General features: G+C 40.0%; 1 long non-coding RNA gene across 2 annotated transcripts in view; it reads left to right on the top strand.

The window, feature by feature from the left end:
- Positions 1-13,449, top strand: part of LOC131145661 (uncharacterized) — a 51,022-nt gene extending 37,573 nt beyond the window's left edge. Inside the window, exons 2-5 of one of the 2 annotated variants that reach the window (XR_009134187.1) lie at positions 11,398-11,485; positions 11,584-11,647; positions 12,716-12,784; positions 13,238-13,449. This is a non-coding gene — a long non-coding RNA (uncharacterized LOC131145661). The remainder of the gene's footprint in view (positions 1-11,397; positions 11,486-11,583; positions 11,648-12,715; positions 12,785-13,237) is intronic. The other variant, XR_009134188.1, reaches the window with a different exon arrangement.
- Positions 13,450-14,505: the final 1,056 nt, after the last annotated feature.

The raw sequence follows: 14,505 nt of genomic DNA, 5'->3' as shown, positions 1-14,505 counted from the left end.
TAGATGTCTCATTTCAGACTCAAGATCATACTGACTGCTTTTTATGAATGTCTGATTGACATGAGGGACGCCTGACCTCCACCGAGCGTTGGTCTCACCAGTGAGTCTTTCCCTTCTCTGAGCTTCTTTTTCTGCTTTCTTCTTTTTCCTGTCTGCAAACGTAGGCCTATATCCCAGACCGTATCTGTATTTCATTTCTGGAATCACCAGTGGCTTCAAAATCCCTTGTAAACATCTTCCCAGCCTTGACCCAGATGATACCCATGTCTGATCAGTTTTGTCGCAATTATGCGAGCTGTTGAGGAAACTCGTGTTTGTGCGATTGGGAACCCTTCGACCACAGTTGTTGCGTTGATTATTTCAAAGGCTCAAAATGAATCCTCCAGGGCTTCTTCAGCGGCTTCCACATAAGGGATGGAAATGGGTTTGGTTACCACCAAGTCCGTTTCTCTGTATACGCAAACCAATTTCCCATCCACTACAAATTTGACCCGTTGGTGCAAAGAAGACGGAACTGGCCCGGTGTTATGTATCCACGGCCTCCCCAATAAGCAGCTATAAGATGGGGTTATGGCCACGACTTGGAATGTAATTTCAAAGGTGACCGGTCCAATTTGCATAGGAATTTCAATAGATCCCACCGATTCCTTGCGGGTGCCATCAAAAGCCCGCACAGTCAGATTGTTTTGCCTTATGTAGGACGGGTCAACAGGCAGTTTTTGTAGGGTCGTCATGGGCATGACATTCAAAGATGACCCATTATCAATCAACACTTGTGCAATCATGTGATCTCGACATTTAGCAGAAATGTGCAACACCTAATTATGCCCCTGTCCTTCCACAGGGATCTCCTCATCAAGGAATGTAATGTAGTTGGTAGTCGTAAGACCACCAATCACGTGGTTAAAATTATCGATGCTGATGTCTTGGGGAATATAGGCCCAATTAAGGGCCTTTAATAGAGCTTCCCGATGGGCTTCCGAGCTCAACAACAGCGACGAGATAGAGATATAGGCTGGCATCTTCTTCAGTTGGTCGATGATGTTGTATTCACTGTGTTTAATTATTTTCAAGAATTCCTCGGCTTCCTGAGATTGAACCGGCTTCTTCAGGTTCCTGTTATGTTCTTGGCTAGGCTACACTTTTTCCAAGACCTCCAGCGTATAAACCCTTCCACTTCTGGTTATCCCTCTTACTTCAGCAGCACTGCTAGTTTCTCCTTCGGTGCGTACTTCACATTTGTACCTCCACGGTACTGCACGGTCACTGCGGTATGTGAAAAGGCGAGGGGCCGCGATCATTACCCGAATCAGAGCCTCTAGGACTTGTGGGGTTTTTCCCATGATGGGGATAAATGGTCTGTTGGTGAATTGGGGATGGTCAAATTCCCCTATAACTGAAACTTCATTCGTTTTCTGAATGTGACCGACTTCCACTCATTTGCTGTCAATCAAGATACTTTGAAAAATCCAGAAAGTCCCACATCGTTGTACTGATCCTTTCATAGTATTTTGGCATGCGCATAGGGCTCCTTAAGGGCAAATTGCCTTTAGTCCTGCTAGACCTGCTAATGTCAGTTCACCATACACCCAGTCTAGCGTCATTTGTTCCCATCTTCTTTCTAATTTTTCCTCGGCTTCTTCTTCGATCATTCCAACATTGTCCCTTCCATGGTCAGGCAAGGGATTGTATTGAATACCAACTAACTTCCCATCGAATGACAGCCAACCAGCATCCCTCAGATCTTGCACCTTGTGTTTGAAAGCCCAACACTGGTCAATAGGGTGCCCTAGAGAATTGGCATGGTACGCGCATCAGACCTCGGGATTACACTAGTGCGAGGGAGGATTGGTGAGAGGAATCCCGGGGATGGTAGATATCATCCTTTGTTCTAGAAGCTGAGGGAATAAGTCTGCGTATGGCATGGGAATTGGGTCCACTCTCCAAAAACTCTTGGGTGTATTTCTCGTGTGTGTCTACTAGCTTAGGCGGGCTGGTATATTCGGCTGGGCTGACACAGGCATGGGGGCCATAAACTAGGGCCTGGTGCTTACATATGCTGCTTGATTTACGATAGGTTCGACTGCAAAGTTTTGGTTGGACCATGGGCTACGACCCTTTGTATTTTTTCTATTAGATGGTCCCTGTACCATCTAAGTCTCTTCATCCTTCTTTTTGTCGGTCCACTTCGTACTTGGACCACTTTCCATGCTACTTTCTTTGACACGACCTGCTTTAATGTTGGCCTCGATCCTCCCCCCTGCAACTACTATGTCCATAAAGTCGTGGGGAGTTGCCCCCCTCAAATGCCCTCGGTAAGGTTCCTTCAAAGTGTTAACAAAAAGGGAAATTGCTTCTCGGTCACCCACCGGGGGTCGACTTGGACTGCTAGGTCTCGCCATCTATAGGCATATTCTTGAAACGTCTCAGCATGCTTCTTCTCCATTTCAAGCAGGGCCATCCGATCTGGGGCCATTTCCATCACATGTCAATATTGGGCTACAAAGGCGGTAGCTAGGTCTCCCCACGTTCGGACCCGTGTTTTGTCTTGGTAGATATACCACCTGGCCACTGTCCCCATCAAATTGCTCCGAAAACAGTGTATCATCAACTTTTCGTCATTGGAGTATGCGGCCATCGCTTGGCAGTACAACCATAGGTGGGTTTAAGGGCATTGAGTCCCATCAAACTTCTCGAATTCAGGCACCTTAAACTTTGGTGGGAGCACCACCTTCGGCACTAAGCATAGATCCGCAGGGTTGAGAGAATTCGACATGTGGGTCCCTTTAATGGCTTTCAATCGCTCTTCAAGCTGGTCACAGCGGTATTCAGTTGTGGTCTTGCCTGTTCCTATAACTGCCGTCATTGTCGGGAGCATCCCATTTCCCGAAATTGGTGCTGCCGGCATGAAGGTGGTAGCACTCCGAGGTGGTCCCTGTAAAATAACCAATGGCGATCCAGATAACTGCCCATGGATTGGTGTGAAGCCTGGAAGGTTGATAGGATCCGTATCTGCTTCATGGTCCTGCTCCTGAATTGTCTTTCCCTTGCTCAGTAGCAGGTCCAATATTCTTTTCATTTGGTTACTTAGTTCCTCCAGTCCCTGCTCGATGCCCAGGACGGGCATTCTAACTGTTCTGCCATAGCTTTTTCTTTTCTACGAGTGTTGTAAGGGTGTGTAGGTGCCTCAATTTTTCCAATTGTCAATCACGCCTCTTTTCCCTCTGAACATGAAACCCACGTAGTTTAGTATAAATGTATGATATGCCGTGAATGTTAATGCAAATATGTATTTAGTGCATGAATGAGCAAATACAATTATGCAACCAATGTGCTTCAACCAAGGTTCTGAAAAAAAAAATCATCATCATTTCATTACAAATTTCGTGAAATACATGGATCTTTCGAATGTACTACATAGACGGAGGATTTTGATTGTCCCGTTTGCTCTTGTTGATGTAGTGCGATCCTCCTTGGGCTGGCTCTGGCCCTCTGGGTGCCGATCTATTCACTTTCCGCTTTAACGCTTAGTATTTGTCTTCCTAGTACCTGGCCTGTTCTATGAATGGTTTGGCCTTATCCAGTGCCTGGCTAAAAGTCCTCCTCTGCTTATCCCATTGATCGTCTAATTCTTGAATGTGGACGGTTCTCTTTTCAATTTCAGTCTTTGCGCCTTTCAATGTCTTGGATTTTTGATCGAGTGCAGCTAGAAGCGTCTGTCTCTCTTTTCTCAAGGCAACTACTTCTTTTCTTGACAACAAAAGCTAAGTTTTCTACCATTTGACTTTCTTACGATGAAAGGCCACCAACTCTTCCTTCCCTCTCTCCGTGCATTGACTTTCTGATGTCGCCTCCTTCTTTGAGTGTGGCTCCATCTGTAATTGTGGATCCTTTCATGACTGGCCATAAGTAGCAAGGGCTCCAAAGGTTCCTTCGAATTGTGGGTTCACCCAGTTTACCCGCCATATCTTGTGGCTCTCCTGAATTGTAATTGCTTCCTCACTTGGGTCTACCAAGTGCATGTGTTTGCAGGCCACTGTGAACTTCCTGATCTAATTTTGGGTATCCGTTGTTGTATAAGAAAAGTCTGATTTTGCCAACCCATGGGTTGCTGGCACAAATTGAGATGCCCCCATTTGCCTCCTAGCGATTAAAGGAGCATACGCCACTCCTCCCTATGGACCTAGTAATGGGACCCATGGGAGGTTTCCACACCGGTATATCATGATGGAATGCTTCATCCATGGCACTTGCCAGATTAGTCCCGAATCTCCGAATTTGTGTAATTTTTCATTCCATGTGGCCTTGCTCCATTGGACGATCTGCTGAGCCCCTTCAAACTCTCCTAAGGGAATTCTGAGAGCTAAAAAGGTGTCACGGTACCCCTTGGTTACTTGGCAGGTGACTGGCAAGCCAAACATAAAGTAAAGGAACACAACATTTCAATCATTCTTGACCCTTACCCCTGCATTTGTTGAGGGATCAGAAAGTTTCCGCCAAAATGCCTGGGACTGGATTAACTCCATTCTTCACTTGTACCACAAAAGAAATGGTGGTTCGGTCGATGGTCCCTAATTCTATAGGGAAAATAACCAGACTATATATGGACAGGGCTAGCAGATGCATCTGAGCCTCCTTACCTTCTTATTCTTCCAACAATGTCTTCAGGTACTTCCAAGTGATTTTCTCGTCTTCCCCTACGGCTCGTTGAATTTTGATTCCACAACATTATACAATTCTCTTGCCAGAGAAACTCAAGAATTAGGCGTGTAAATTTGATAAGGTGACTGTTGTTTCATTAAATGTAGGAGTAACGTGTAATCTTCAATTGTAGGAACCATGTCTATCCCATTGACTGTGAAACATGTGTACGGGGGATTCCAGAAGTCAACAAATGCCTTCACCATATGAAAATTCACCGATATATGCAATAGAAAACTAATGTGGCCGAATAACTGCGAGAACTCCAAACGGTGTTGCGGTGTCCACCCTTTCCAAATAGTCTTTAGTTCATCCAGTGGGTTTGACCAGGTATATATGTAGACATTGGCTGGTAACTTCACCACTGATTCTCTATTCAGGCTGTCTCCCCATTGTCTCTGTTGATCTTTAGAATATAACTGTACCACAGACTCAATTTCCTAGTAAATTATTGCATTCTCCATGGACGGCCCTGGTTTTTCTCGGAACCTTGGTAAAGCAGATGGGATGCCTATATGAATGCCATATGTTAGTAATACTAACATGCAATGTGTAAATCCATAAGATCTTTTGGGGAAGGATGGGGTTCTTATCCCAAACTCGGGGTGGATATATACAAGTCTCTTCGAGACTCTATCCTCGGTGGGGTATTTTGGATAAGCACGTGTGGTTAAGCTCTATCCCTCTAAACAAAAGGTTCCCAGATTGAAATTTCATCCACCCTCACAGAGGTCCGGACAGAGCTCCCACTGAGCGGAGTCGTTCGCGGGTCCCATCAAGCTTAAGCTACGAAGGAACAAACGTTATTACACTCCTATCTAATCCTAAAAGGGAAAGCCCGAGTATAGAGCTGCGAAGGTGTGTGAGTTCGTCCATTTTATCCTACACCCTCTACCCCATATTTATCCATTCGTTATTCATAATCGAATACATGCAACACATCACATGTTAGAAATCTGTACAACTAATCACATGCTTACCAACCAATCATATGCTCAACATGGCAAATATTTACAAGTATCAATTACCTCTTATTTGAAGATAAAAGGTAGGTCAAAAACTTATGGTTATTAATATGCACAATTACTCACCTAAACACCATTAGTTTTATCAATTTGCACAAAAAGAAAAAGGGGGGTATTCAAAAGGTTCATTATATTTGAAATTGGGATAATCGACGATTAATCACTGGCTCAACTCTCAATGGTCCCCAGCGGAGTCGTCAAGCTGTCGCAACGTTCCCAAGCGGAACAAAGCAAATGAAAAGTGAATTTTAAATTTTCATGAAAAATAGTGTAATGGAGTCGCCACTAACCTTTTAGTGTGGTTAGAACACTTGATTACTACCCAATTAAGGGAAGAATCGGTCTACATTACCAAAGACCGGCTCAGGAGTGCGGTTACGTAAGGGGAAGGTCTTCACACCCCTTACACACCCATTCTTATAACTGGTACTAGATTAATTGAAAATTATCCCAAAAATTAATTTAATTAGCCTTTAAAATTACTCCCCTTTTTAAAATTGTAAAACGAATACCAAAAAAAAATAATAATAACATATAGGTATTCCCTCATAACCGAGGCATATCATGCTTCGAAAAACTCAACGCCCTTCCTTGCAATCATTGGGATCAGAAAATAGAGAAAATAGGTTTTTTTAAAAAAATAACTCCCAAGTATTTTGAAATTTATAGAATTTTTTTTTTTAGGAAAATTGACATTTTTGAAACCTTATGAGGTTTTGGGCTCATTCGGGGTGAAAATGATTTCTTGGACCTTGAAAATGTTTTTTTGATTTTTTTCAAGTGTGAAAAAATTTTTGTGACTTTTATGATTTTTCAATATTTTTTCCCAAACTTCAAAATAGCACAAATAAAATTAAAACAAATCTCATAGAAGTCAAAGTTTGAAAATATTTTTGGAATTTTTTCCTAAAAAAAACTTTTGTGATTTTTTTTGGCATTTTATGATTTTTATGGGTTTTTTGAATCATAAGTCATTCAAATAAAATAAAAAATAAACATACTAAATAAAACAATAAATCGGCTCCATACCGATTCAAGGGTTCAAACAATTCGTAGAGAGATAAACGGGGTTTAGGTTCAAGATTGAACCTAACTTTGGGTTTGAGTCTTTGATTCACAACTTCATACCCCGTTTATTATACTTTAGACTGTAACTCAAGAAGGGAAAATCCATTAGTTTTACCTGTCATTTTCCTCTCCTCCAGTCTTCTTTTCTTGTCGGTGAGTCTACAGGGGCCAGTCTACAGCGTCTTCCCGAGAGTTGTTCTTGAGCTCCGACTCGAGGCACTACGGAGTGCCTTCTTCAGATGGGGTGACTCGGCATCGGTAGAAAATGGGATTAGTTGACCGCTTGATCTTCTAAGAGAATGAAACGTAACCTCAATCAGTGGAAGACTTCGATATTCAAAATCTTCTCCTTACCACTCAAAAAAACTAGCTTCACAAACTTATAATAGAAGACTTCAATATTCGAAATCTTCTCCTTACCACCACCAAGAACTCCCCCTTGTGCTTGAAATGAGAAGGGTATTTATAGACTTAACTTGGGGCAAGCATAGGAAAGAAGACATAGCGGAGTAATTATGGGGGGGACAAAACATGGGGTGAAAAATGATGAAGGGAATATAGCATTAGATGAATGATAAAGAGAGGAACAAAGCATGTGGTGAGTGATGATGGGGGGAACAAAGTATGGGGTGAAGAATGATGAAAAGAATATAGCATGGGAAGAATGATAAATGGAGGAAACATGACATGTGGTGAGTGATGATGGAGGAACAAAGTATGGGGTGAAGAATGATAAAGGGAGGAAACATGACATGTGGTGAGTGATGATGGGGGAACAAAGTATGGGGTGAAAAATGATGAAGGGAATATAGCATGGGAAGAATGATAAAGGGAGGAAACATGACATGTGGTGAGTGATGATGGGGGGAACAAAGCATGGAATAAAGAATGATGAAGGGAATATAGCATAGGAAGAATGATAAAGGGAGGAAACATGACATGTGGTGAGTGATGATGGGGGGAACAAAGCATGGAATGAAGAATGATGAAGGGAATATAGCATAGGAAGAATGATAAAGGGAGGAAACATGACATGTGGTGAGTGATGATGGGGGAACAAAGCATGCTTGCATTTGACAAATTAGATAATAATAATAATAATAATAATAATAATAATAATAATAATAATAATAATAATAATAATATGAGGGTCCTAGAAGATGTGCAAAGCCCAACGGAGATGTGTGGGGCCCACGCGCCATATGGGGTCCACGAGCCATTTGAGGATTATAGGAATCCGAGCTAGCATGCACCGGATATAGGGATTCGAGCTAGCATACCAAAGGGGGTAACGTGCACCGGATGTAGGAATCTGAGCTAGCGTACCAGGAGATGTGGGGTTCACAAACCATGTGGGGCCCACAAGCCACGTGGGGTCCATGAACCATTTAAGGGTTATAGGAACTCGAGCCAGCTGGCGCAAGCAGGCCAAACGAGGTAACGTGCATCGGATGTAAGAATTCGAGCTAGCGTACTAAAGGGGGTAACGTGCATCGGATGTAGGAATCCGAGCTAGCGCACCCGAGGAGGTATTGTGCACTGGATGTAGGAATCCAAGCTAACGTACCAGGAGATGTGGGGCTCACAAACCATGTGAGGACCCAATGGAGATATTTGGGGCTCACAAGCCATGTGGGGTCGATGAGCCATTTGAGGGTTATAGGAACCTGAGCCAGCAGGCATAAGCAGGCCAAAGGAGGTAACGTGCATTGGATGTAGGAATCCAAGCTAGCATACCAAAGGGGGTAACATGCATCGAATGTAGGAATCTGAGCTAGCGTACCCGAGGGGGTAAGGAGCACCGGATGTTGGAATCCGAGCTAGCGTACCAGGAGATATGGGGCCCACAAACCATGTGAGGCCCAATGGAGATATGTGGGGCCCTTAAGCCATGTGGGACCTACAAAAATGTGTAGGGTCCACAAGCGGCGTGGGACCTACAAGGATGTGTGGGTTCACAAACAGTGTGGGACCTACAAAGATGTGTGGGGTCCACAAACAGTGTGGGAAGGTTTGACATGAGATTTCATCGGAAAGGTCTAGTTAAAATTAGGGTGTCAACAGGGAACCTGATGATGCAGACATTTACAGAGTAGGTACCGAAAGCGCTCCCAAGTCTTGAAAAGGAGTTCCCCATCCATCGTTGAGAAACTTGTGATGGCTTTCCAAAGTTGGTTCGTCTTCCCAATTGGGAAGTACTTTTTCAGAAATTCATGCTGCATGGTGGCCCAGTTGGCTACTGAATTCAGTTCTAAGGACATCAATCAATATTTGGTCTTATCCTTCATAGAGAACCAAAATAGCCTAAGATGGAGAGCGTCATCACTAAAATTAGGTATATGGATGGTGGAGAAGATTTCCAAGAATTCATCTAGATGCTAGTAAAGAATGTCTGTAGAGTTCCCATAAAAGGTGGGCAGCATCGAGATGATAGAAGTCTTAATCTCGAATTGCATCGCTTGGATATTCGAGTACCAGATGCAAGACGGTGAGGTGTATGCATTAGGGGTAGAGGGATTTGTTCAACGCGAACCGATGGTCGTTCAGCCATGAGTTTCAATTCAGATGAATCAGCAATCTCATGAGTAGAGGTAGGTTTCCTAGAGGACCTACTAGATTTCTCAATCTCAGGATCTAGGGGAACTTTTTCAAGATCCAAAGAACGAAAACCAAACATACACATTTGAAGCACATAGATTTAAGACTTTAGAATCAGCAAACAAAAATAAAATAAAACGAAAGCAAATAAAAAAAAGCAACAATACTCTAAAATGGAAGTTGGCTTATAACCATACCTAAGTCCCCGGCAACAACCCCAAAATTTGGTAGGTTCACCAAGGCTTGGGTCCTTAACTACCAAAAATAATATTTTTAAAACCTAACTAATCCCAAGTTCAGTAGAAAGTGGGGGAAATTGGGTGTTGATCCTCAGGGACTTAAAGCGTAGTTATCAAACCACTTCCAAATCAGTTTATTATAACCTTGTGTAAAAGAAAGGTAAAAAGATGGTATTTTGCAAGGTGTGTTCTATCAACTACTTGAAAGCATGTAAATGAAAGCATATAAATCTAACTTAATTCTACTCCTACAAAGCTGTGCTTAATCATGAATCAGACTTAGGATGTCGTGTGTGTAATCTAAGTTCAGTGAGTTTACCACATTAAACTAACTAGAACCCACCTAAGTAGTCCAATGAGTCATTCGATGGCATAGAGTAACAAGGGTGCACCAATCGTTCGGAGTACGGTCGGAAATCGGAGTATACTCTATCACAACGATCACAAGAACCTTTGTGGGAGACTATGGCCCAATACGTGTACCTGACTGAAGCTATAGAAGTGTTATCTTGTTTACCAGATATTCATCACAATCAAGCTGTAAAGGAAAGAAGCTAAAGGAAAGCAGATAAATGAAAGCAGTAAAGAGAAAGTGTAATGCCTCGAACCTAAAAGTGGGGTCTAGAGTGTTATTTATATATCTATAATCTCTGATACCACGATAATCCAACAAAAGCAGTGAAAATAATTTAAACCACCTCGAATACATTACCAGAGTACTATACTATCACAAACATAAGTATCTCCAAATAGCATTATTACATCCCAAAAATTTAAAATAAACATAAAAAGTTCCATATCTCACAACCACTTACCATTGCTATGATAACTAAACCCTTCCCAAAGCTTTCTAAGCCTGATCTCTTGTAGGATCTGAAAAGTTAAATATTCATTAGGGTGAGACACCTCTCAGTAAGAAGGAATAGATTATCATCAGTGAATGGCTAGCATGAGTTTTAGTGTAGACAAAATATAATCATTACTTTAACTTTAAGGAAAAAATGCATTTATAAACTGTAACTCATGCCTATATAAATAGATAAATTACTTTCCATTTTATTCATAAAGACAGAGATATCCGCAGTTGTTCCAAGAGGTTTAGCGGTAAACAGGTAAAGTATAAGTAGTTAGATAAAGTTTCTTTTGCAGGTACATGTATTGGTTTAGTTAGTAGGTAGCCTTTTAGTTTTATATGTGTAATTTCCCCAGAACTTAAAATGTAACCACGGTATTCCTTCGCCACAAGTGAGGGTAAATAATAAAATAAGTAGACAATTTGCCTCTATAGGATGATAGATTATATGGATAGTATTCAACAAAGATAGTAAATTTCGAGGACGAAATTTTATGAGGGGAGAATGTAATAACCCAAGAAATTAACCAGGGCTTCGTTGACGAACACAGGGGTTTCGTTGACGAAAGTTCATGAGGACCTTGTCGATGAGGACACGTCTCATCAATGAGAAGATACCGAGAGGGGGTTTGTAGCAGTCTAAAACTCATCGATGAAGGGTGCAGATTCGTCGACGAACTTTTTTTAGGACTCATCAACAAGATGACGTGTCTCGTCGACGAATCTGGGGCTATAAATAGCTAAAACCCAAATTTTTCTGCAGAATTTGGTGCAAGAAACTCTCTATCTCTCTCTCTCTCTCTCTCTCTCTCTCTCTCTCTCTCTCTCTCTCTCTCTCTCTCTCTCTCTAACGTCCCTCTCCCCTTCTCTCTTCGATTTCGGCCTTGTTTCTTGTCGGATCGACGATCTAAAGCCACCACGACACTCCTGGAAAAGTTCTCCTTAGGTCTGTCGGAGCAGATCATTGGTGGGGCTTGTTAGAAATTCATGCCAATTTCAGGGTAAGGCATTTTATTCAGTATTTGTTTTCCTTACAGTTAGAAGAAACGTAGTATACGAAGAAATAATAATATTTTGTTTTGGAGGATGTTGTTTTCAGGGTGTTGAGCGGGGAACCCTGCAGGTATAAAGCCAGGATATAGTACGGACTTTTCAGAGATTAGGTAAGAGAAATATGATATGCTAGAGATTTTTAATATGTATAACAAAAGATTATGAATGTGTATTTACAAGCATGTGAATCAGATTATATTTCCAGAGTATCATGAATATTATTTTACAGTAGATTTATAGAAATTGAGCATGAGATTTTAATTACTCAAATGTGTGGCATGATTTTATTACAATATAGTATGTTAATTATACAACTTTACAGATGTTCAGTTATACAGATTATTAGCAAAAAAATGAGATTTACAGCATTTCTCAGAATAACATGATTTCTAAACCATAACACTCAGACAGAGATTACAGATATTACAGACAAAGATTACATATATTACAGAGAGAGATTATAGATATTACAGACAGAAATTACTGATATTATAAAGAGAAATTACATATATTACAGATAGAGATTACAAATATTACCAATAGAAATTACAGATGTTACAGATAAAGATTACAAATATTCCAGATTTACAGTGTTATGGTTGTTTTGAAATCATGTTAAAAATAGCAAGATAAGTATATATATACATATATAGTATTACACAGTATCAAATCCCTAAGGAAATTACAGACAGAGATATATATAGCAGAGCACAGTACCATTGCTAGTACAGAATAGAGTGCAACCACATAACTCAGATAGTATGTAGATTCCATTTAACCATGCCAAGAGAGATTGCAGTGGGCCAGATTGGCAGATGTTACAGATATAGATTGACTTGCCTGGTAGGCCAACCAGGGTAAATCTAACCTACGGGCTGCACAACCTTGTAATGAAGGGTTAAATCATGACATACAGATCCCAAGGTATAGCAGAAGTTCTTATGTACAGATATATCACACAGCAGTAGTTTATATCATTATAATAGCAGTATGTTCAGATAGTAACCTCAAATACACAACTATACTTTAAATTACATTACATATATTATGTACAGATTATCAGCTTATTCATATAACAGTATCAGTATTTCATATGTGTACTCAGTTGCCACACACCAGTAATAGCATATTTCCTCTTACTAAGCGTTGTCTCATCCCAATGACTTACTTTTTTTTAGGAGATCTAGTTAGGCGAACAGATCAGGCTCGCGGATAGAGATTGTCTTCCACTGCCCATACAGGAACGGGTAGGTGTATTTTGGTGCCAGTGATTTGAGGTAGATCCCAGGTTTTGATGTTGTCACTGGGTATTTTTGGGTTGTAAATATACTTCAGAATATTATAGTTTTCTAGTATTGTGTATATATATATATGACAGTCTACTGTTTTACAGTTACCGCTGCTTAGATGTGTATAACTTACAGAGTTTTTTCTCAGTGCTCCTTTGAGCCTGAGTTTACCAGTAGTATTTCAGATAGATGACGTTTATGATATATAGATAGAAAAAAAAAATGTTAAAGAATTAGCAGGTCGTTACAGATGTGATTTTTGAACTATACTAGAATTGTATTATGAAAATACTGGAATTGTGAAATATTATGTTTTACTGTTGAAATAACACTCATGTGCCCATACACTGATATAACCTAATTCTCTCTTATTGAGAAGTGTTTGACCCCTATCATACAAATGTATTTTAGGTCCTTCGAGCAGCCGACACTAGCGTTCTAGCGTTTCAGGAGCATGGTTGTTGGTAGCATTGTCTAAGTACTTGTGTAAGTACTAATCTTTGGTCGGGTTGTCATTTTTGGGTTATGTGGACACCCAGGGGTATGTTTTGTATTATGGGACTTAGGTTCCAGTATTGTTTAGACTTTGGTATGGTATGGAATGAATGTAGTAGGTTGAATTATTTCGCTGCGTATATTATGTATGTGATTGTGTATAGGGTATACGTGAACCCTATGGGGTCGGACCCTTATATTGTGTAGTATCATGGATGGTTATATAATACAGGGACATGTTAAGTTACTAAATCATACCCTGGGGCCCATTTCTGGGTTCGAGACGTGACATATTGAAAGCAAATGGAAAAGAGCAATGTGGTTTTGTCATCTTTTAAAATCTTAATTTAATTTTATAAAAAATTTAGTTTTTTTTTAAAAAAAAATTAAAATTATTAAGTGACACTACAACATTAGGATGAAAGAAGCTTGTAGACACCCAAAATAGTCCGGACCTTATATAACTAAAATAAAAAGCATTTTATTTATTTCATGAAAAAAAATTCAAATATAAGGGGAAAAAAATTAAAATATAGGAAAAATAAAAAAAATACAAGATGATTCAAATTTTTACATAACAAAAAGGAAAAATACAATAAAAAGAATAAAAGAGCAGGAGGTGATTGACAGTTTAATTTAGAATTGAAATTTTGATTGGTAATTTACTTTAAAATTTGATTGAGCAATCAAAAGTGTTTAGTTAAATCAAATTGAATGCAAATCACTCTTCCAAGCCTATAAATAAAGGCTCCTGAAAGAGTAAAGACACACGATGAATAATTCATACAAGGATACATTCATAGAAAGACAAGTATGTGAGCAATTGAAAAGTGAGGAATAGAGATATCTCAAGAAATTGAGATTGAAGAATTCGAGGAGCTGTAAAAGGTATAATTTACTTTATGTCTTGTTTTGTTTGCATGTACAACCATTCAAAAATAGAAAATATATATAAAAAAAAAAATGCTCCAAAATTGACCTTTTGATCCAGTCAATCAATTCAAATTCGACCCATCATCCTCACTTATATACATATACCATCTCTAACCCACCATCCTCACTTATCTGTATCCCATCCTTTTATTTATTGTTATGTCACCATTAACCCATCATATATATATATAGCAATATGTGTGTGCGTGCGTGCGATTCTTTGTCATATAAAAAAATTAGGAAAATAAAAA

This window comes from Malania oleifera, chromosome 13 (assembly GCF_029873635.1).
Source record: "Malania oleifera isolate guangnan ecotype guangnan chromosome 13, ASM2987363v1, whole genome shotgun sequence".
In the NCBI taxonomy this organism is placed as follows: domain Eukaryota; kingdom Viridiplantae; phylum Streptophyta; class Magnoliopsida; order Santalales; family Ximeniaceae; genus Malania; species Malania oleifera.
This window is presented reverse-complemented; position numbering and strand designations above follow the sequence as displayed.